The following is a 21260-nucleotide window of genomic DNA, read 5'->3' on the forward strand; positions in this document are numbered from 1 at the left end:
ATCATGTTCTATCATACCAGATTTAGTCTTCTGTACCCCACAGTGCCTTGTCTACAGAAATTCCGCAAACTTCTTTTTTTTTTTTTAAATAAATGAAAAATGAATGGGTGCGTTGAGATGCCATGATACAGGGCACCGTCAGCACATTTTGAGGGAGGGATTGATAGAAGGAAACATTCATGAAACAACTGAACAATTTGGTGTTGTCTCCATAAAGCAAGGGCCGTTACTCGGAGAACATGATATTTCCATGCAGCATTGCCAAACCCGTATGTAACTCCTCTAACAGATCTTTGTAGAATCCAACTATCAGACTCCATTCCAATAGAGGTATTTAGGGACATGAACCATAAGACAAAAATGAAATCACCGTGGGATATTTAGGATAAAATACCTGCCTCCACACACAGACATGCTTTGGAAGTTACACAAGGACCCTAATACGGAGAGGAGATTCCTCCATCTAATTTCATTTTCTATTTTTTTTTTTTTTAAGATTGATGTATTTATTTTAGAGAGAAAGCATGAGAGCATGAGTGGGTGGGGGACAGAGGGAGAGAATCCTCAAGCAGACTCCATGCTGAGCGTGGAGCCCAACTCAGGACTTGGTTTCAGGACCCTGGCATCATGACCTGAGCCAAATCCAAGAGTCCGACACTTAACCAACTAAGCTACCCAAATGCCCCTCACTTTCTATTTTAAGAGCCAGTTCCCAGGTGTTCTTTCTTGTCAAAGGCATGGGTAAATCCTACTTAACTGGGGCCCATGGAGGAATAATTTAACAATGACTTAAGGGGTACCACAGTGTCTCTAAGCCTTCCTTGGACTCCTTCATAGTTGTGGGAGATGCAGATGGGGTTGTTGTTTAGGATTTCAGCCTCTCCAGGCTCCTTATCACTCTCTAGTATTTGAATCTCAGCCTCCTTTTCCCGGACACTTGAACATCGCCTGACCACAGACGAGAGTTCCTGTGGCAAGGGCATGGTGTTAAGGTCTGTAAGGCAGAATATAAATGTATATATTTATAACGGGGTTGTCCTCCTCTCACTCCTATCCTGAGCATGTAGTTCCCGATATCGAGGTAGCTGAAGGCCAGCATTTTTATCAAAGACTCCTTGGTGGCTTTCAAATCGGGTCAAGGGAAGATAAGCGAGATGTACTAATGTCATCCAAGTGTTGTGAAAACTGACTACAGCATTCTCGCGGCACTGAGCGAGTGCGCGCACTTCCCTAGTGGGTGCCCGGGGGCCCTTCTGCTTCCACAGCTACGCTCCCACTCCAACGCTGACTTCTACTCTTCTACACGGGGGCCATTCCCGTCCTGCTGCCATGTTCTTGCAATAAATGAGATTGACATGGCTTTTGTATCCCAGTTTCCACGGACTGGGGAGATAGCCTCACGAATCACTTTAAATAACCTCCCCTTCCCGGCAAGAACACCGGCTGCTACATACTCCAGAATCCACCTGCCGCGGGGTGCCCAGTTCCCTGCCCCTCTTTGGCCTTTTCAGGTGACAGGGTCCCACGCAGTGGCAGACGAGTCTATTTTTACAACTCCCTTAAATTTTTATTGTGAGTTTCAACTTCTTTTCTTCCTTCATACACTTCCCCAGGACTGAAATAAATTCTTCTTTGTTTGCTCAGAAGCTTACTTTGCCTTCTTCAGAGAGCTCTCACAATCTCCATTCTTAAGCTTTCCCAATTAAATAGGGGAGAGCAATTTCTCTTTTCTTCATTTTTCTAGCAACTCTTAACATTTTGTCTGGACACTCTGTGTTGGTTCACTCAAACCCCTCTATGTATTTTCTCTATTTGGGAAAGAAGAATTTTGGAAAGCTAAAAGTTACACTTCCCACACTTGTTTGATGCCAGGATTCTGGATTGATGCAATCATGAGAAATTTGAAAAGCAGGGGTGGACCGAGTTCATCTTCCCGCAAATTTTGGGTGGTGCTTCCAGCAAGCGAGTTCATGGGAATATGAAGTCCCCCCAGCACCCAGCCAGCGTCCAGTGTGTGGACTTCTGGCCATTGAGAGGCAATGATGGCAGAGGAACTTATTTCCAGCAAAGTTCTGCTGTGGTGACCTCAAGATAGTAGTTCTATTTTTCTGTTCTGTGTGTGTTGTTTTGTGTAATTCCAAGAGGTTAAGCCCAGACCTATCCTTTCACAGATCTTGCAAACATCTAACTGACTGTATTAATTGCCTTTCTGCTTTAATTATCTGGAGTTGTTTGTGGTTCCTGCACCCACCCCTGACTGACACGTTCCCCCATGCTTGGATAGAAAATATGACTTCCAGAGGCCTCCAGACCAGTCTGTCTTATAAAACAATCTCAGCTCTCAGCACCGCACCAGACAGTGTGATCATGACATCAGCCGGACTCTGGCACACTCTTCCATGTTTATTTGCTTTGGACTTGCCCTTGACTCTGGTCCCACACCCTTCTTCTCACCTCCTCCCTGACTCCCTTTCTTGCACCCCAGGCTTAAATGTCCTCGCTGCCTTCCTTCAGCCACCAGAGCTAAGTTAACTCTTTCTACTGCATCTGGTACACAGTTCTGTCGCTGAACTGGTTGCCCCACATTGCAGGTGTGCATTCAGATTTCTGTCTCCTCTCCTAGAGGGTTAGTTCCTTGAACTCGGGCACCTTGTACACAATTTGCTCTCAAATGTCTAAGAAATGAATAATGATTACTTAATAAAATTTTGAAAGAGTAAATGGAAATTATTCATGGCTGCCCATTGACTTTATATTATTCCTGTCTCCTTTATATTTCTTTTTAAAAGATTTTATTTTATTTATTTGTCAGAGAGAGAGACAGAACACAAGCAGGGGGAGAGGCAGGCAGAGGGAGAAGCAGGCTCCCCACTGAGCAAGGAGCCCAATGTGGGGCTCAATCCCAGGACCCTGGGATCATGACCTGAGTCAAAGGCAGCGGCTTAACCGACTGAGCCACCCAGGCGTCCCTGTCTCCTCTATATTTGATACACTTTGCAACTGCATGTGAATAGTAGTGGCTATTGGATGACAGTGCTGTCCAGCAATGAATGAAGTAGAGCATTAAAACTTCCCACCCTCGTAAACAGTATTTACAGATGTTTTATGGCTATTTTACCCCGTTCAAAGCATATACATTTGAATATGGGCTGGTTTATAGCATAAATTCTCAGAGGGGAGGTATTGAATCTGTTCAGCTTATTTGACAGAGATACTGTGCATGAGTCCTTCAAACATATAACTGGAGGAAAATAATTTAAATACTCATGGTAAGCGAGAGATTTTCATCAGAGGCTTTTTCTATTCTGTGCTTTAACACAGAAGTATCCATATTTGTTGCTTCATGTGTATGAAGAACATGGTCTTGAGCTCAACACAAGGGGCAAAATTATAGCAGATGGCAATTATGCTGCTTCTGAAAACTGGTATTTCTTTTTATTGGGACTAATATGTGAATGTGGCACGGGAATTTTATCACAGGACTTCTGTTAATACTGAAATGTGCTGCTCAATTTCTGCATAAAATTTTACTTTCTACTAACTTTCTCCTTCTATCTGATCGTGTTCCTTTAAAACACCAAATAGCAATTATGGGAATGCCAAAGCAAAGAATGTATAAAAGTTTGTCTTTGTTTTAAGAGAATTTGAAAGAATTTAGTTTTTCTGACAGCATTGACTTTTAACTTTTTATTAGAAGAGATGTTATTCCAAAGAAACATTAATTTTTAACTGAAAATTATAACCACTATTTCATGCTTTTATGTTTTCTTTCTCTCACACCCAAAGTCAAAAGTCAGTAATGAGTACAAAATATTTATTGGAAATGAATGTATAAAATAGGGCCATAATGGAATACTGACAGATTTTATACTGTTTTCATAACCATTGCTAAGCTCCCTAAAGAAATATATATTCCCTCCAGGACAAAATACACACCGTTTTTGAAAATGTGTTCTTTTCACATGAAGTGCGTTCATTCCAAGCTGATTTTACCAACCAGAAATCTTTGCATCTTTGACAATGAAGGTTGGAGTTTGCCCAGTTATTGGAGAATATGCACGGTGTCAGCATCCACATGCGCAGTGAATTCTTGCTGCTTTTATGTTAACTACATATCCACTACCTATGGGCTCCATTTTACAGACAAGTTTCTTCTATGATTTTAATACTAAGTGAATTGAAACTACTTTAAAAATACATTGATTTAAATTTATTTTTTTATTTTTTTATTTTTTTATTCGACAGAGAGAGACACAGTGAGAGAGGAAACACAAGTGGGGGGAGTGGGAGAGGGAGAAGCAGGCTTCCTGCTCAGCAGGGAGCCCGATGCAGGGCTCGACCCCAGGACCCTGGGATCATGACCTGAGCCAAAGGCATTCACTTAACAACTGAGCCACCCAGGCACCCCACACTGATTTAAATTTAAACATTTAAATGGTCTGTCATCGTTGTGGCTCCTCTGAAGGAAAAAGATGAACCCTCTCACACAAAATTTGATTTGGGTGTCAAAGACCGATGACCTGTGACACACATACAAAAGATCAAAAGGTTTATTTCTCATATAATGAGACACTTGGAGGAAAGCAAGGAGAATTCCCCAAGTAGACCCCAAAATAGCTTGGGAGAGCAAGAAAGGAGATTGGTTTGGGTTTTTTAACAGGTGGTTAGAGGGTGCACCGGGATAGAGATTCTCTAGTGTGGTATGCATGGCCTGTTGGTGCTAGAGGAGAGAGCACCCGAAATTACTCACCAGCTAGCGCACCTGCGGGACTTAAAGGGCGATGAGACAGGTTAGGCTTAAAACTTGTCAGCAATCTGGTTTCGTAAGAATCTCTAATACTGTCATGCCTGTTATTGTCTCTATTTACTTGTATGGAGCTCCCTTGGGGAATTCACAATCGTTTGCATCATATAGCCTGACCAGGGTAGCAGCATGAGCAGGAGCTTGGGATATAAACATGTTGAATTCACCTATGAATGTTGTCGCTTGTTTGTTTGTCTATTTTCACATGGCCATAATGAGCACTGAATGAGAATAAATGAATACAAAATGTCTGGTGCACAATAGTTGGTCATTACCAGTAACAATTACTATGTTTTGCTGGAGGTTTTCTTCTTTTTTAATTTTTTTTATTAACATATAATGTATTATTTGTTTCAGGGGTACAGGTCTGTGATTCATCAGTCTTACACAATTCACAGCACTCACCATAGCACATACCCTCCCCAATGTCTATCACCCAGCCACCCCATCCCTCCCACCCCCCACCACTCCAGCAACCCTCAGTTTGTTTCCTGAGATTAAGAGTCTCTTATGGTTTGTCTCCCTCTCTGATTTCATCTTGTTTCATTTTTCCCTCCCTTCCCCTGTGATCCTCTGTCTTGTTTCTCAAATTCCTCATATCAGTGAGCTCATGTGATACTTGTCTTTCTCTGATTGACTTATTTAGCTTAGCATAATACCCTCCAGTTTCATCCACGTCGCTGCAAATGGCAAGATTTCAATTTTTGATGGCTGCATAATATTCCATTGTATATATGGACCACATCTTCTTTATCCATTCATCTGTCAATGGACATCTTGGCTCTTTCCACAATTTGGCTATTGTGGACATTGCTGCTATAAACATAGGGGTACACGTGCCTCTTCAGATCACTACATTTGTATCTTTGGGGTAAATACCCAGTAGTGCAATTGCTGGGTCATAGGGTAGCTCTATTTTCATCTTTTTGAGTAAACTTCATACTGTTTTCCAGAGTGGCTGCATCGGCTTGCGCTCCCCCTAACAGTGTAGAAGGGTTCCCCTTTCTTGCTGGAGGTTTTCTTAAAGGTTGAATCCTCTGGCATTTATGGCAATTTGGGTGCTCTCATTACAAAGCAAATAAAAAATAAAATTTAAGCTCTGCCAAAGATAAACAAATCTGGATACTAGTGAAAATAGGAAGGACAGATATTAATCAGTAATAACTACCACCATAGGGAAAAGAGTTCAGCGTGAACTGAACTCAAGGTTGATTTGTACAGACGTAAATGGGTGTTTTAAAGGGAAAATGGAATGAAGGAGGGGGTGACCTGTAGTTTGAGCAGAGTCAGAGAAGCGAAGAATTACAACAAGCAGGAAGGGGGACTCGTTCCTGTCAAACCCATTTGGGTTTGTTAGCTGGCGCTTATCGAAGTGAAGCCCCTACCCTCCCACAGAGAAGGGGAAACCAGAGCCCCATCATCAAGTGTTGGCTGGAGCAAACACTAAATTCCTTTGGCAGCCTTGAGCTTTCCCAGGCAGGCCCTTGGGGGGGGGAGGGGGGAGCCTAGGGTCATCCTAGGGATGTGGCCTCTAGCCCTTAGAGATGATGTTAGCATTTTTTTAAGTCTTCATAGGTCAAGGTTGAGGCCCAGTTGAAAAGAGGGTTTAAAGGATCCTACCTAAGTTTGGTCAAGAAGAGAATCTTTGTGAGCTCAAAAAGGAATATTAGAGAAATGGCTCTTGCAATTTTTATACTAAATTTAAAAGCTGTTTAAATTGATTGCTAACATAAATTTAAAAAGTCTTGTTTAGAGGTAAAAATCTCAGCATGTAGAGTCATTCACTTTAATATGAAGTTGGAAAAATACATGAGGTTTCTTCTTTTGGAGAAAGGTTTACAAAGGCAGTTAAATAATCTTTATTTTGAAGTGATTATAGATTGACAGGAAGTCATAAAGAAATGTACGGGAGGTACTCGGTCTCCCCCAGTGGTAATATCTGACGAAATTATAGCACAGTATCAAACCCAGGAAATCAGTGTGGATGCAATCCACAGAGCTTATTTCAACTATGTGAGTTTTATTCTTGTGTAGGAAAGTCCGTATTCTAATTTCACAGTGATATGCTGCATCTAAAACAAAGGGCAGAGTCTCATTGGCCATGCCCAGCTTAGGTGAGTACCTATGATTGAGCCTGAATGTTTCCTGTACCTTTAATTCTACCATTGCCATACGCCAGGCTCAACCCTTCCTCTCATCCTTTTGTCTCATTTTGCTTCAATTTTTATTTTGACAAAATTTCAGACTCTTGTAAAAGTTGTAAGAATTGCACAAAGAATTCCCATATACCTTTTCCCCAGATTCCTCAAACATTAATACTTTACTACATTTGCTTTATCCATCCCTCCTTCTACCTCTACCTCTTTCTCCCTCTACAAACATACACACGCACACACACACACACGCACACATGCACACACACATACATTTTACCCATTTCCTCCTAAATACTTCAGTGTCTATTTCAAAGCAAGGACATTGGTTTTTTTTTCTAACCCCAGTACAACTGTCAAAATCAGGAACCGAACACCAATACAGGACTGTTATATCCTCTACAGACCTTGTTCAGATTTTGCCGATGTCCCAGTATCCTGTGTGGCAAATACATTCAGGTGTCATGTTTCTTTAGTCTCCTTTAATCTGGAACACTCCTTCAGTTTTCCTTTGTCTTCCATGACATTCACATTTTTGAAGAGTATAGGCCAGTTATTTTGTAGAATGTCTGTTAATTTAGATTTGTCTTCTATTTCCTCTTCTATTCCCTTGTGATTAGATTCAGGTCATGCATTTTTAACAACAACAACAAAAAAAAACCCACATAAACAATATTATGTTCTTCTCAATGCTTCATATCAGGAGGTAAAAGAAGTTTATTTGTACTGTTATTGGTTATATTAATTTTGATCATGTGGTCAAGGTTGTTTAGAGAGCTTTAATGCAAAGTTATTAGTTTTTTGTTTGTATTTATTAAACGTCTGTGGACATAACCTGTCTCCCCTCCCCTTCTCCCAGTTCTTTAAGTTTCAACTCAAATACTGCTTCTACTTGACATATATACCTAAATTCCTAAGCACTTAACTTCATTATAGTATTTGTTGCATTGAAAAGTAACTTTTTTTCCCTTTAGTACCTAGTAGTTTAGAAACCTTAGTCATCAGGGACTTCATCTTATTCATCATTGGCTATTCTAGAAAATGTGTTGGTTTTCAATAACTAGTAATCGAAAAAGTTAGTAAATGAGCAGGTGAATTCCAGGAGGCAGAATTAAGTGGTATTATTAATTAATAATTAAGAGGTATTATCTTTTCCATTTTATAAAGAATACTGAAGGTCAGCACAGTATGATTAAATTATGACACCAAGATTTTAACAGAGCTGTTCAATATGTAACAATTAATTTTATTGAGCTCATTTCCTTTGAGTCCAGGAGACTACTTTAATTTACTATATCCCAAGAACAGAAAAGGCAACAGACTTTTTTACATCAAGGTTCACAATCCTAGATTGATTAGAAAATGTTTTGTGACTGTTGATAGTACACAACTTAGTGGACTCCAGTGGCAAACACTATTCTCTCACACATGTTTGGGGGATATTTTGGAATCAACCCATCTAGACTAAGCTCAGCTGGGCTGGCTCAAAGCTTCAAGTTGGATTCAGTTATGCTCTATTGATCTTTCATTCTCTTGGACCAGCAGACTATCCCAAACCAGGAGAACAAAATAGGGGCTGGCCATAACGTGCACTGATTCCTGAGGCTAATGTGCAGAAACAGCACATTGGAACTGACTTCCCTCTACTGACTGTTTGCCAATGCAAATTATATGGCCAAGCCTAGCCTCATTAGCACTGGCAAAAACACTCTATTTCTAGTCAAATGGCAGGAGGTGTGGATCCAAGAAGGACAAAGAATTAAGAAGAGTAACGGGGAGGGAGAAATCAAGATGGTGGAGGAGTAGGAGACTTAGTATCGTCTGGTCCCAGGAACTCAGCTTGATAGCTATCAAATCATTTCGAACACATGCAAACTCAACTGGAGAGCTAAGAAAACTGGCTGCAACTCTACAAATGGAAAAGTAACCACTTTCTGCAAGGTAGGAGGTGTGGAGAAGTGAATCTGTGGTGGTATATGGGAAGATAAACCATGGTGGGGAGGGAGCCTCCATAAGCCAGCTATTGGCAAGTGATAGAGCAGCGGAGCCCAAAATCAGAACTTTTAGAAGTCTGCTCCTGTGAGGGACATCCCAGCCTGAAAGGTACTCAGGTGGCTAAGCAGGGCGGAATCCTAGCTGGGGCAGTGCGGTCTCAGGATCCTTGGGGTCGCAGGAACACCGGCTGTGCCTCAGTGTGGCAGAGTTCCTGGACATTGGAGCTGGGAAGCCAGCACAGTCAGCCAGCCCAGGACTGGGCTTTCAGCTCAGGGTTGCCATATACCCCAGACCACAGTGCGGTCAGGCGACTGCTCTCCTAACAAGTGACAGAACTGGTGAGACCCCCCCACGTTCCTCCCTGGAAGGAGCATGCAGGAGTGAGCCACAGGAGTCTGCAGGGTTTGGAGACTCCAAACGGGGTCTATACCTGAGAAATGCTTGGTCACAGGCCGGGTGAGCATGGAGTGAGGTAGGAGACCAGGAAGACAGGAGTGATTGATTGCTTTTCTCTGGCACACAGAGGAGTGGGGCCCCCGGGCTTTCCGCTCTGGGGCAGTAGATTGAGAGGCCACCATTTTCATTCTCATCCTCTAAAGCAGTATGGAAAGCCTTCAGGGAACAAAATCCACATAGAGCAAACCAGAGCAGAATACTTAGCCTGGCTCCCTGGCAAGGGCAGTACAATTTTGCCCGGGGCAAAGACACTTGAGAATCGATGCAACAGACCCCTCCCCCAGAAGATCAGCAAGAACACCCAGCCAAGACCAAGTTTACTGATCATTGAGAACTGCAAAACTCCAGTACTAGGGGAATATAGTATATAGAATTCATGGCTTTTCCCCCACAATTCTTTAGTCTTTCAATTTTAATTTTTTCTCTTTCAACCAATTTCTTATTTTATCAACTCTTTTTTAAATTTCTTTAATTTTCATTTTACAGTTACATTCTATCCCTTCATTGAATTTAATTTTATTTTTGTATATATATATATAAGTTTTTCTTTCTTTACAATTTTGGTATGCAGTTCCTTTTAACAGACCAAAATATACCCAGAATATAGTGTATGACTCTGTTATCTTTACCTGCCTATTCTCTCTCTCTTTTTTCTTTTTGTTTTGTTTTGTTAAAGTCTTTTAAAATTTTCACCTTTAGAGTTATAGTCTATCCTTTCAGTGTATTTAATTTTATTTTTGTATGTATATAAGGTTTTCTTTCTTTACAATTTTGAGATGTAGTTTCTTCTAACAAACCAAACAAAATACACTCAGGATATAGTGTATTGCTCTGTTCTGTTCACCTGTTTATATCCCTTCTTTTTGTTGTTGTTGTTTTTCTCTTTTTTTCTTGTCCATTAATTTTCATTTTTACAGTTACATTCTATCCTTTCACTGTATTTAATTTTATTTTTGTACATATATAAGTTTTTCTTTCCTTATAATTTTGGGATCTAAATTTCTAACAAATGGACCAAAATACACACAGGATCCAGTGTATTGCTCTATTCTGGTCATTGGTCTGAATATATTCTCTTTTTCCTTTCCTTTTTTAAAAATTAAAAAAAAAATTTTCAGTTTCAGGTCTCTTCTGATTTGTTTAGTGTATATTTCTCTGGAATCATTGTTGCCATTTTAGTATTTTGTTGTCCAGTTCATCTATTCTTCTCTGGACAGAATGACAAGATGGAAAAACTCACCTCAAAAAAGAGAACAAGAGGCAGTACTGACTGCCAGGAACCTAATCAGTATGGACATAAGTAAGATGTTGGAACTAGAGTTCAGAATAACAATTATAAATATATTGCTAGGCTTGAAAACATAGAAGACACTAGATAATCCCTTTCTAGAGAAATAAAAGAATTAAAATGTAATCAAGTCAAATCAAAAAGGCTATTAATGAGATGTAATAAAAAATGGAGGCTCTAACTCCTAGGATAAATGAGGCAGAAGATAGAATTAGTGATATAGAAGACAAAATGATGGTGAATAAAGAAGCTGAGAAAAAGAGAGATAAACAACTGGATCACAAAGGGAGAATTCGAGAGATAAATGATACCATAAAATGAAACAATATTAGAATAATTGGGATCCCCAAAGAAGAGGAAAGAGAGAGAGAGAGAGGCAGAAGGTATATAGGAGCAAATTATAGTGCAGAACTTCCCTAGTCTGGGGAAAGAAACAGGCATCCAAGTCCAGAAGAAATAGAGAACCCCTCTCAAAATCAATAAAAATAGATCAACGTTCCGACATATAATAGTGAAAGTTGCAAATCTCAGAGACAAAGAGAAAATCCTGAAAGCAGCTCAGGACAAGAAGTCCATAATCTAGAAGGGTACAAATATTAGATTGGCAGAAGACCTATCCACAGAGACCCGGCAGGCCAGACCTGGCATGATATATTCAGGGTGCTAAATGAGAAAAGTATGCAACCAAGAATACTTTATCCAGCTAGGATGTTATTCAAAATAGGAGGAGTGATAAAAAGCTTCCAGGACAAATAGTAACTAAAATAATTTGTGATCACCAAACCAGCCCTCCAAGAAATATTAAAAGGGATCCTTTAAGCAAAGAGAGAGCCCAAAGGTAACACAGACCAGAAAAGAACAGAGACAATATACAGAATATATTCTGTATCCTGAGTGTATTTTGTTTGGTTTGTTAGAAGAAACTACATCTCAAAATTGTAAAGAAAGAAAACCTTATATACATACAAAAATAAAATTAAATACACTGAAAGGATAGAATATAACTCTAAAGGTGAAAATTTTAAAAGACTTTGACAAAACAAAACAAAAAGAAACAGTGATTTAAAGGTAATACAATGGCACTACTTTCATATCCTTTGATAGTTACTCAGAATGTAAAATGAGCTAAATGCCTCAATCAAAAGATACAGGGTATCAGACTGGATAAAAAAGCAAGGCCCATCAATATGTTGTCTGCAAGAGACTCATTTTAGGCCCAAAGACATATCCAGATTGAAAGTGAGGGGTCGAAAACCATTTATCATGCTAATGGACAGCAAAAGAAAGCTGGGGTGGCAATCCTTACACCAGACAAATTAGATTTTAAACCAAAGACTGTAATAAAAGATGAGGAAGGACACTATATCATAATTAAAGGGTCTATCCAACAAGAAGATCTAACAATTGTAAATGCTGATGCCCCTAACATGGGAGCAGCCAAATATATAAACCAATTAATAACAAAATTAAAGAAACACATTGATAATAATATAATAATCATAGGGGACTTTAAAACCCCCCTCACTGAAATGGACAGATCATCTACGCAGAAGATCAACAAGGAAACAAGGGCTTTGAATGACACACTGGACCAGATGGACTTCACAGATATATTCAGAACATTCCATCCTAAAGCAACAGAATACACATTCTTCTCGAGTGTACATGGAACATTCTCCAGAATAGATCACATACTGGGTCACAAATCAGATCTCAAACAGTACCAAAAGATTGGGATATTCCCTGCATATTTTCAGACCACAGTGCTTTGAAACTGAAACTCAATCACAAGAGGAAATTTGGAAAGAACTCAAATACATGGAGGCTAAAGAGCAACCTACTAAAGAATGAATGGGTCAACCAGGAAATTAAGGGATTTAAAAAATTGATGGAAACGAAAATGAAAACACAACTGTTCAAAACCTTTGGAATGCAGCAAAGGAGGTCCTAAGAGGGAAGTATATAGCAATACAAGCTTTTCTCAAGAAACAAGAAAGGTCTCAAATATACAACCGAACCTTACACCTAAAGGAGCTAGAGAAAGGACAGCAAATAAAGCCTAAACCCAGCAGGAGAAGAGAAATAATAAAGATTAGAGTAGAAATCAATGAAATGGTAACCAAAAGAACAGTAGAACAGGTAACAAAGTAGGAGCTGGTTCTTTGAAAGAATTAAAAAGATTGATAAACCCCTGGCCAGATTTATCAAAAAGAAAAGAAAAAGGACCCAAATAAATAAAATCATAAATGAAAGAGGAGACATCACAACCAACACTGAAGAAATACAAACAATTATAAGAACATATTATGAGCAACTAGATGCCAACAAATTGGGCAATCTGGAAGAAATGGATGTATTCCTAAAGATGTATAAACTACCAAAACTGAAACAGGAAGAAATAGAAAACCTGAAGAGACCCATAACCAGCAAGGAAATGGAAGCTGTCATCAAAAGTCTCCCAACACACAAGAGTCCAGGGCCAAATGGTTTCCCAGGGGAATTCTACCCAACATTTAAAGAAGAATTAACACCTATTCTTCTGAAGCTGTTTCAAAAATAGAAATGGAAGGAAAACTTCCAAACTCTTTCTCTGAGGCCAGCATTATCTTGATCCCCAAACCAGACAAAGACCCCACCAAAAAGGAGAATTACAGACCAATATCCCTGATGAACATGGTTGCAAAAATTCTCACCAAAATACTAGCCAATAGGATCCAACAGTACATTAAAAGGATTATTCACCACAACCAAGTGAGATTTATTTATTCCTGGGCTGCAAGGGTGGTTCAACAATCAATCAATGTGATACACTACATAAATAAAGGAGAACCATATGATCCTCTCAATAGATGCAGAAAAAGCATTTGACAAAGTACAGTATCCTTTCTTGATTCAAACTCTTCACAGTGTTGAGATAGAGGGAACATATCTCAAAACATATCATAAAAGCCATAAAACAACATATCATAAAAGCCATCTATGAAAAACTCACAGGGATTATCATTCTCAATGGGGAAAACCTGAGAGCTTGCCCCCTAAGGTCAGGAACACGGCAGGGATGTCCACTATCACCACTGCTGTTCAACATAGTACTAGAAATCCTAACCACAGCAATCAGACAACAAAAAGAAATAAAAGGCATCTAAATCGGCAAAGAAGTCAAACTCTCACTCTTTGCAAATGATATGATACTCTATGTGGAAAACCCAAAAGACTCCCCCCAAAATTGCTAGAACTCATACAGAAATTCAGCAAAGTGGCAGGATATAAAATCAATGCATGATAATCAGTTGCATTTCTATACACTGACAATGAGGCAGAAGAAAGAGAAATTAAGGAGTCGATCCCATTTACAACTGCACCCAAAACCATAAGATACCTAGGAATAAACCTACCCAAAGAGGCAAAGGATCTATATTCAGAAAACTATAGAACACTCATGAAAAAAAGTTGAGGAAGGAACAAAGAAACGGAAAAATGTTCCATGCTCATGGATTCGAAGAATAAATATTATTAAAATGTCTATGCTATCTAAAGCAATCTACACATTCAATGCAATCACTATCAAAATATCTTCTACTTTTTTCAGAGAGCAAATAATCCTAAAATTTGTATGGAACCAGAAAATACCCCAAATAGCCAATGAAAACCAAAACCGGGGGCATCCCATTCCCAGACTTCAAGCTCTATAACAAAGCTGCAATCATCAAGACAGTATGGTACCAGCACAAAAAATAGACACATAGGTCAATGGAACAGAATAGAGAGCCCCAAAATGGACCCTCAACTCTATGGTCAACTAATCTTTGACAAAGCAGGAAAGAATATCCAATGAAAAAAGGACGGTCTCTTCAGTAAATGGTGCTGGGAAAATTAGCCACATGCAGAAGAATGAAACTGGACCATTTTCTTGCTCCATAAACAAAAACAGACTCAAAATGGATGAAAGACCTAAATGTGAGACAGGAATCTCTCAAAATTCTAGAGGAGAACACAGGGAGCAACCTCTGTGACCTCGGCCACAGCAAATTCTTGCTAGACACATCTCCAAAGGCAAGGGACACAAAGGCAAAAATGAACTATTGGGACTTCATCAACATAAAAAGCTTTAGCACAGCAAAGGAAAGAGTCTACAAAACCAAAAGACAACCAACAGAATGGGAGAAGATATTTACAAATGACATATCAGATAAAGGGCTAGTATCCAAAATCTGTAAAGAACTTATCAAACTTAATGCCCAAAGAACAAATAATCCAATCAAGAGATGGGCAGAAGACATGAACAGACATTTTTCCAAAGAAGACATCCAAATGGCCAACAGACACATGAAAAAATGCTCAGCATCACTCAGTATGAGGGAAATACAAACCAAAACCACAATGAGATACCACCTCACACCAGTCACAGTGGCTAAAATTAACAAGTCAAGTAATGACAGATGTTGGCGAGGATGTGGAGAAAGGGGAACCCTCTTACACTGTTGGTGGGAATGCAAGCTGGTGCAGCCACTCTGGAAAACAGTATGGAGGTTCCTCAAAAAGTTGAAAATAGAGCTACCCTACGACCCAGCAATTGCACTACTGGGTATTTACCCCAAAGATACAAACATAGTGATCTGAAAGGGCACCTGTACCCCAGTGTTTATAGCAGCAATGTCCACAATAGCCAAACTATGGAAAGAGCCTGGATATCCATCAACAGATGAATGAATAAAGAAGATGTGGTATCTATATACAATGGAATACTACTCCGCCATCAAAATAAAAATGAGATCTTGCCATTTGCAATGACATGGATGGAACTAGAAGGTATTATGCTAAGCGAAATAAGTCAATCAGAGAAAGACAGCTATCATATGATGTCACTTATATGTGGAATTTAAGAAACAAAACAAAGGTTCATGGGGGAAGAGCGAAAAATTAAACATGATGACATCAGAACGGGAGACAAACCATTAGAGACTCTTAATCATAGGAAACAAACTGAGTGTTGCTGGAGGGAAGGGAGATGGAGGGATGGGGTAACTGGGTGATTGGGATTAAGGAGGGCAAGTGATGTAATGAGCACTGGGTATTATATAAGACGGATGAATCTCTGATCTCTACCTCAGAAACAATAATACATTATATCTTAATTGAATTTAAATTTAAAAAATGAAAAAAAAAAAAGTAGAGTAATGGGAACAATAGTGCAATTACCAAAGGCATACAAACACAGGAATGCATATATGCAAACTTTGAGTTGAGGAGAGACATAGCAAGATGGCAAATCATGTGAGATCTCCTGAGTGTGTGTGTGCCTGAGTGCAAGCAGGTTGCCCTGCACTCTAGCTGAGTCCATATTCTTACTTAGACTTAGAGGTCTTCGCTACCCTAGTGGCTAGATATGTGTGCAACCTAAGGCATTTAGACATTTTGATGTTCACCATATGCCTACCCTAATTCACACAGTTTTAGTGAGGATAAAATATCACACATGATAAAAAAAAAAAATGTGAGAAGTTACAAGTACTGTACAATGTCATTCCTACTCTTTTGCTCTTCAGTCCAGATATAAATTGCTCCCCAGATCATATGATGATACCCATTTCCAGAACAGTAGAAGTTACTTCCTGAGTAGAGACACATCATTCTGTCCTTTATTGGACAGAAAAAGGAAATTCTTCCATTTATGGAATTCCAAGAAAAACACTAGAAAGTGTCCTGTATGTCAGGTAATTTTTCAATAATTAAAAAAGAGAAAGATGAAGAAAATTCCAAAAGCAAAGCATCCTTCCCTGTAGCTTCAGTTGCCAACAAATATTTAGAGCTGACTTCTTTAAACATATATTTGCTGAGTGCTATTTGAAAACCGAATTATATCTCAAAACAATGCCATCAAGCAAAGAGCATAATAAATTCTGGTAAAGTTCACTAAAAGTCTCGACCTGCTTCACAAAGAGCAGACAAAAAGTATTTTCCTCAGATATGTTCACATTCCTTCTATCATTCAAGTCATAACTACAGAAGTCATGGTCTGCTTTTATGGATCTATGGGTCTTTTTGGCAACAGAAAACCAATGTTTAAGTCTTTAATATGAGAATGCGAAATAACTGCTTTGTTCTGTCATCTAGTCATGGTAAGTCTTTACATCCAAACAAAAGACAACCAAACAATCATTTACCAGTTTTGTTTTGTTTTTTTAATCAGGAAAAGATAAAGAACAGCCATTCTTAGTTTTAAACAGAGTGTAAAGAAACTATCTACTCTAACAGATAAAAGGAAAAAGATCACAGAGAGCCAAAGCGATGCTTGTATAGGTCACAAACTCAAGAAAGGTGTTTACTGTCTTCATAATCTCATTGACCCCAAGATAAAAATGTGTAAATATTCATAGCCTTCAAATTACAGATCCGCTTTCTCTAGTGCCAAAATTCCATTCTATTTATTTGCAGTCATCTGTTTCTCATTTTCCTTGTTTCTTTCTCAGTGGAGTCCCCATGTAAAGGATGATAGTCTCAGAGTTTCTAAGCAACTTCTTTGAATAGATCGGTCTCTGGTAGAACTAAATGTGCCTAAATCTGATATTCACAGACACTCTTCTTGGAATAGCTCTCTTAATTCTCCTCTCCTTCTCAAACTTAAATGTTATCAACAGGTACCATAAGCATATGTTCAAGATTGGCTCGAAACATTTTCCTAGATCTCATTTTGGTGATTTGCATCTTCCAACAAACATATCTTGTGCAAATATAATGCCTACAGAGCATGAAGCATGCCAGTCCTTCCCTATTACATCTCTAGCTTCTCGCCTGCCTGAAAGTCAATATTAATACCAATCATTTTAAGCACATAGTAGAGTTCGCCTCCAGAGCCAAATAGGTCTCTGGGGAAAATGCAATTGGATAACACTCTGGTTCTCTTGTGTAGAGAATGAAATACCTGGGCTTCTAGAACTATACTTAGATCTCAGAAAGTTTGTCTCTTCCTTAATCTTTTAAGTGTCGTGTCATTTACAGTGTGGGTCTTTCAGATGACAGGCTCTGCAGGAATAACAAGAATACCATAAAGCTTTAAGAACTCTTGAGTTGTGCACTGAGGCTTTATTCTTTTCTTTTCTTCCTCCCTCCACCCCTCCCTCCCTATTTCTTTTCCTCCCAAATTTAATTATGAGATTTGATTTACCAAACAATAGATTTGTTATATTCCTTGTTGAGTTTATATTTTGCTTATGAAGAGATTTTAAATTTGTTATCATAGAATAATTGAGAGAGAATCTTGAGTGTTCATCTAAGTCATTTTCCAGGACAGTATTACATGATTTTATTTAGTCTGTTCACCTTGCTTTTTCTGTGTATCATCTTTCAAAATTACCATGTGCTGGTGGTTTGCTGGTATAATTCTCACAAAATCAATCTACATGTAGTATGGATTTTATAAGTCAGGGTTTCTGATATTATAATGATATTTTCAAATGTAAAAATAGTAGACTTACTATCTCCTTTATTGTAAAAAAACATAAAATTTGCCAATTTAACCATTTTTGTGTATACCATTCAGGAGTGTTTAATATATTCATATGGTTGAAAAAGAGATCTCCAGAACTTTTTCATCATGCAAACTCTATACCCATTGAACAATTCCTCTTTTCCCTCTCCCTGTAGCCCCTGGCAACCACCATTCTACTTTCTAAGAATCTGACTACTTCAAAAGCTTCATATAAGTAGAATCACACAATATTTGTCTTTTTGTGACTGTTGTGTTTCCCTCAGCATGATATCCTCAAGATTCACCCATGTAGCATGTGTCAGAATGTCCTTCCTTGTTAAAGCTGAATAATATTTCATTGTATGTATATACCACATTTTGTTTAACCATTCCTCCATTGATGGACATTTGAAGTGCTTCCACTTCTTATCTATTATGAATAATGTTGCTGTGCACATGGGTGGACATAAATTGACTGTCTTGCAAAGAACAGAACTATATGATAGGAACTTTAAAATGTTTCAGTCATCAGAATTAAATCTTGGGGGTGTTTTCTTAGTTTCTGCAATACACAGTAAAGAAATATTTTCAATTAAATACACTGCCCAACAACTTGTAATGGAGAATAACAGAAATAATTAGATTAAAAACTTATAAGTTAAAGCTATCCTTATTTACATGGCTCAGGGCATTCTTGCAACCTGAAAAGGAAATGTATATAAGGGAGGTACATATCAAGGATTATTGGGGTACCTTCCTCCCCAACAGAGGCCAAAAGTTAATCTTCACTTTATAGATTAAATCCACTCAGAGAAGGGGTCTGGTTGCTCTTGGTGGCCCCCTGAGAATGACTATTACTCAATCATAGTACTTTTCTGATCACTGAGTTATCAAGAGTCACTCTAGGAACCTGGATCTTTGTTGCAGCTCCAGAGTTATCCATAAAACCTCTTTTTCCTATCCATGACCAGTGATTAAACTTAAGGAGTCCACAATAAAAAGAGTAAACAGAAAGTGTTGGCTTAAATGTTATTCAAGGACATACTCATGCCTGCTTTACAATACCATGATAAATGTTTATACAGTGATTATACTACTTCCACACTACAGTTGACCCTTGACAGCAAGAGTTTGAACCACGTGGATCTACTTATCTGCAGATTTTTTATGGTATAGTACTGTAAATGTATGTTCTCTTCCTTACGATTTTCTTAACATCTTTTTCCTAGCCTACTTTATTGTAAGAATAGAGTATATAACACATGTAACAAAAAATATGTGTTAATTGACTGCTTATGTTATTGGTAAGGCTTCTGGTCAACAATAAGTTATTAGTAGTTAACTTTTGGGGGAGCTAAAACTTATACAAGAGTTTTTGACTGCATGTGGTCAGTGTCCCTAACCCTCGTGTTGTTCAATGGTCAACTGTATATTATAGTAATCTGATTTGTTATTGGTTTCCCCTTTTAGACCATAGGATTCTTGGGAACAGATATTATGCTTTATTCAGCTAGGTATCCGCATGCGATGTTTATTTACCCATAAGTTGTACTAATAAGATACAAAATGTGACACAAATTTCAAAGCCATTGAAGTTTTTTTAAAGGGCAAGGGCCTGTAGCATGAGCTTATCTCATTATTTATTGGTAGCAAACCACATATGAGGAGGTTAGACATACAATCTAGTCAGAAAATAGCAATAGATTCCATTGTAAATGAATTTGCCTTTGTAAGACCAAGGAAGCAAATTCCTGACACTGATTAAGAGAAAAGCGTGCATCATTAGTAAAAACAAATGACTCTTGGACCCTTCAAACATTATTTTGACCCACATAAGTAATATGCATGTGTAATTATAACCAATCATATGGCTTGTAAAGTGGTTTAGATACTATAGAAAATTGATCTTACCAGAAAGCTTTTTTTGATGTCTCATATTTCAATTTTTATGTATATGAAACATGATTTATACAAATTAACTTATTAACTGAGAATTTTCATTGGCATGTGTGGTTAACAGAAAAAAATAAAAGTTATTTCCTTGATCCTGCCTTTGGTAATAACCCAGAGCTATTAGAATCTCAGTTACTCACCTGGAACAGTATCACCAGGGAGCCATGCTTTCTGACAGGAGAAAATCCTGTCTTTACTGGGAATGCTACAACTACTGTGTCATAAATCAAGAAGCTCTAATGGGTTGGGGGGAAGGGAAGCTGTTGTAAGGAAACATAATTAAACCACTCTTTGAAGGCAGTGTATGAAGGTAACTGAATCCATTTATCCCTTCGGTGAACTTCACTCTTATGTGTGTTTGCTAAGGCTGTATCAGAAAAGCAATTAGAGATGTAGCTTCTGCAGTTTCCTTGCTATCACTGAGGAGCAGCTAATGTCCTGTAAACACTTCTCTGTTATCTCATTAATTGAAGAAACACAACTCAAAAGGGAAGTGTGTTTACTTTCACGGTAATTAAAAGAAATATCTGAAAGGCTGGGGACTCAATATCAACCTGCCTGCCTTTGAGAAAGGGTGAATGACCTTAAATTTCCATTTAGCGTTAAGATATACAAATTCTCAACAGGAAGCTCAGAAGGGATCAAGTTAAATGTGTTAGATATAGGTTTGTCCTGTAAAGATTTGTAATTTCAGGAAACATTGTCTAGAACATAAAAGAAATATTAGTATCCTTAGACAAAGGAACTTCAAACCAGTAGCCAAGAAACATACAAGCAGTCTAGCAAATGTTTTGACGGTAGAAATGAAGGCTCATGAGCAATTCAGGAACAAATAGAGTAAAAGTCAAAACTGCTCCTCATCTGGAGTTAGCTGGAAAGACTTTGAGATTAGGTGCAATTTTAAGAGCTTTATAGGTTATGAGGGTATTGGAATTGGTGACTTCTATGCAGTACATCATGCATTCTAGAAAGATACAGAGACACTAAAATTTTAGACTGCAAAGAAATTCTTAGAAAACAAAAACTCAAAACACTCAACCAAATTTTCTCCAAGAATAAATTATGCCCTGAAGCACTGCAGCAATAATTTATTTGAATGGTCTGAAATAATGCATGGCTTCTCATAGTACCTAAACCGTGAGT

Source organism: Phoca vitulina, unplaced genomic scaffold, assembly GCF_004348235.1.
Source record: "Phoca vitulina isolate PV1807 unplaced genomic scaffold, GSC_HSeal_1.0 scaffold15, whole genome shotgun sequence".
In the NCBI taxonomy this organism is placed as follows: domain Eukaryota; kingdom Metazoa; phylum Chordata; class Mammalia; order Carnivora; family Phocidae; genus Phoca; species Phoca vitulina.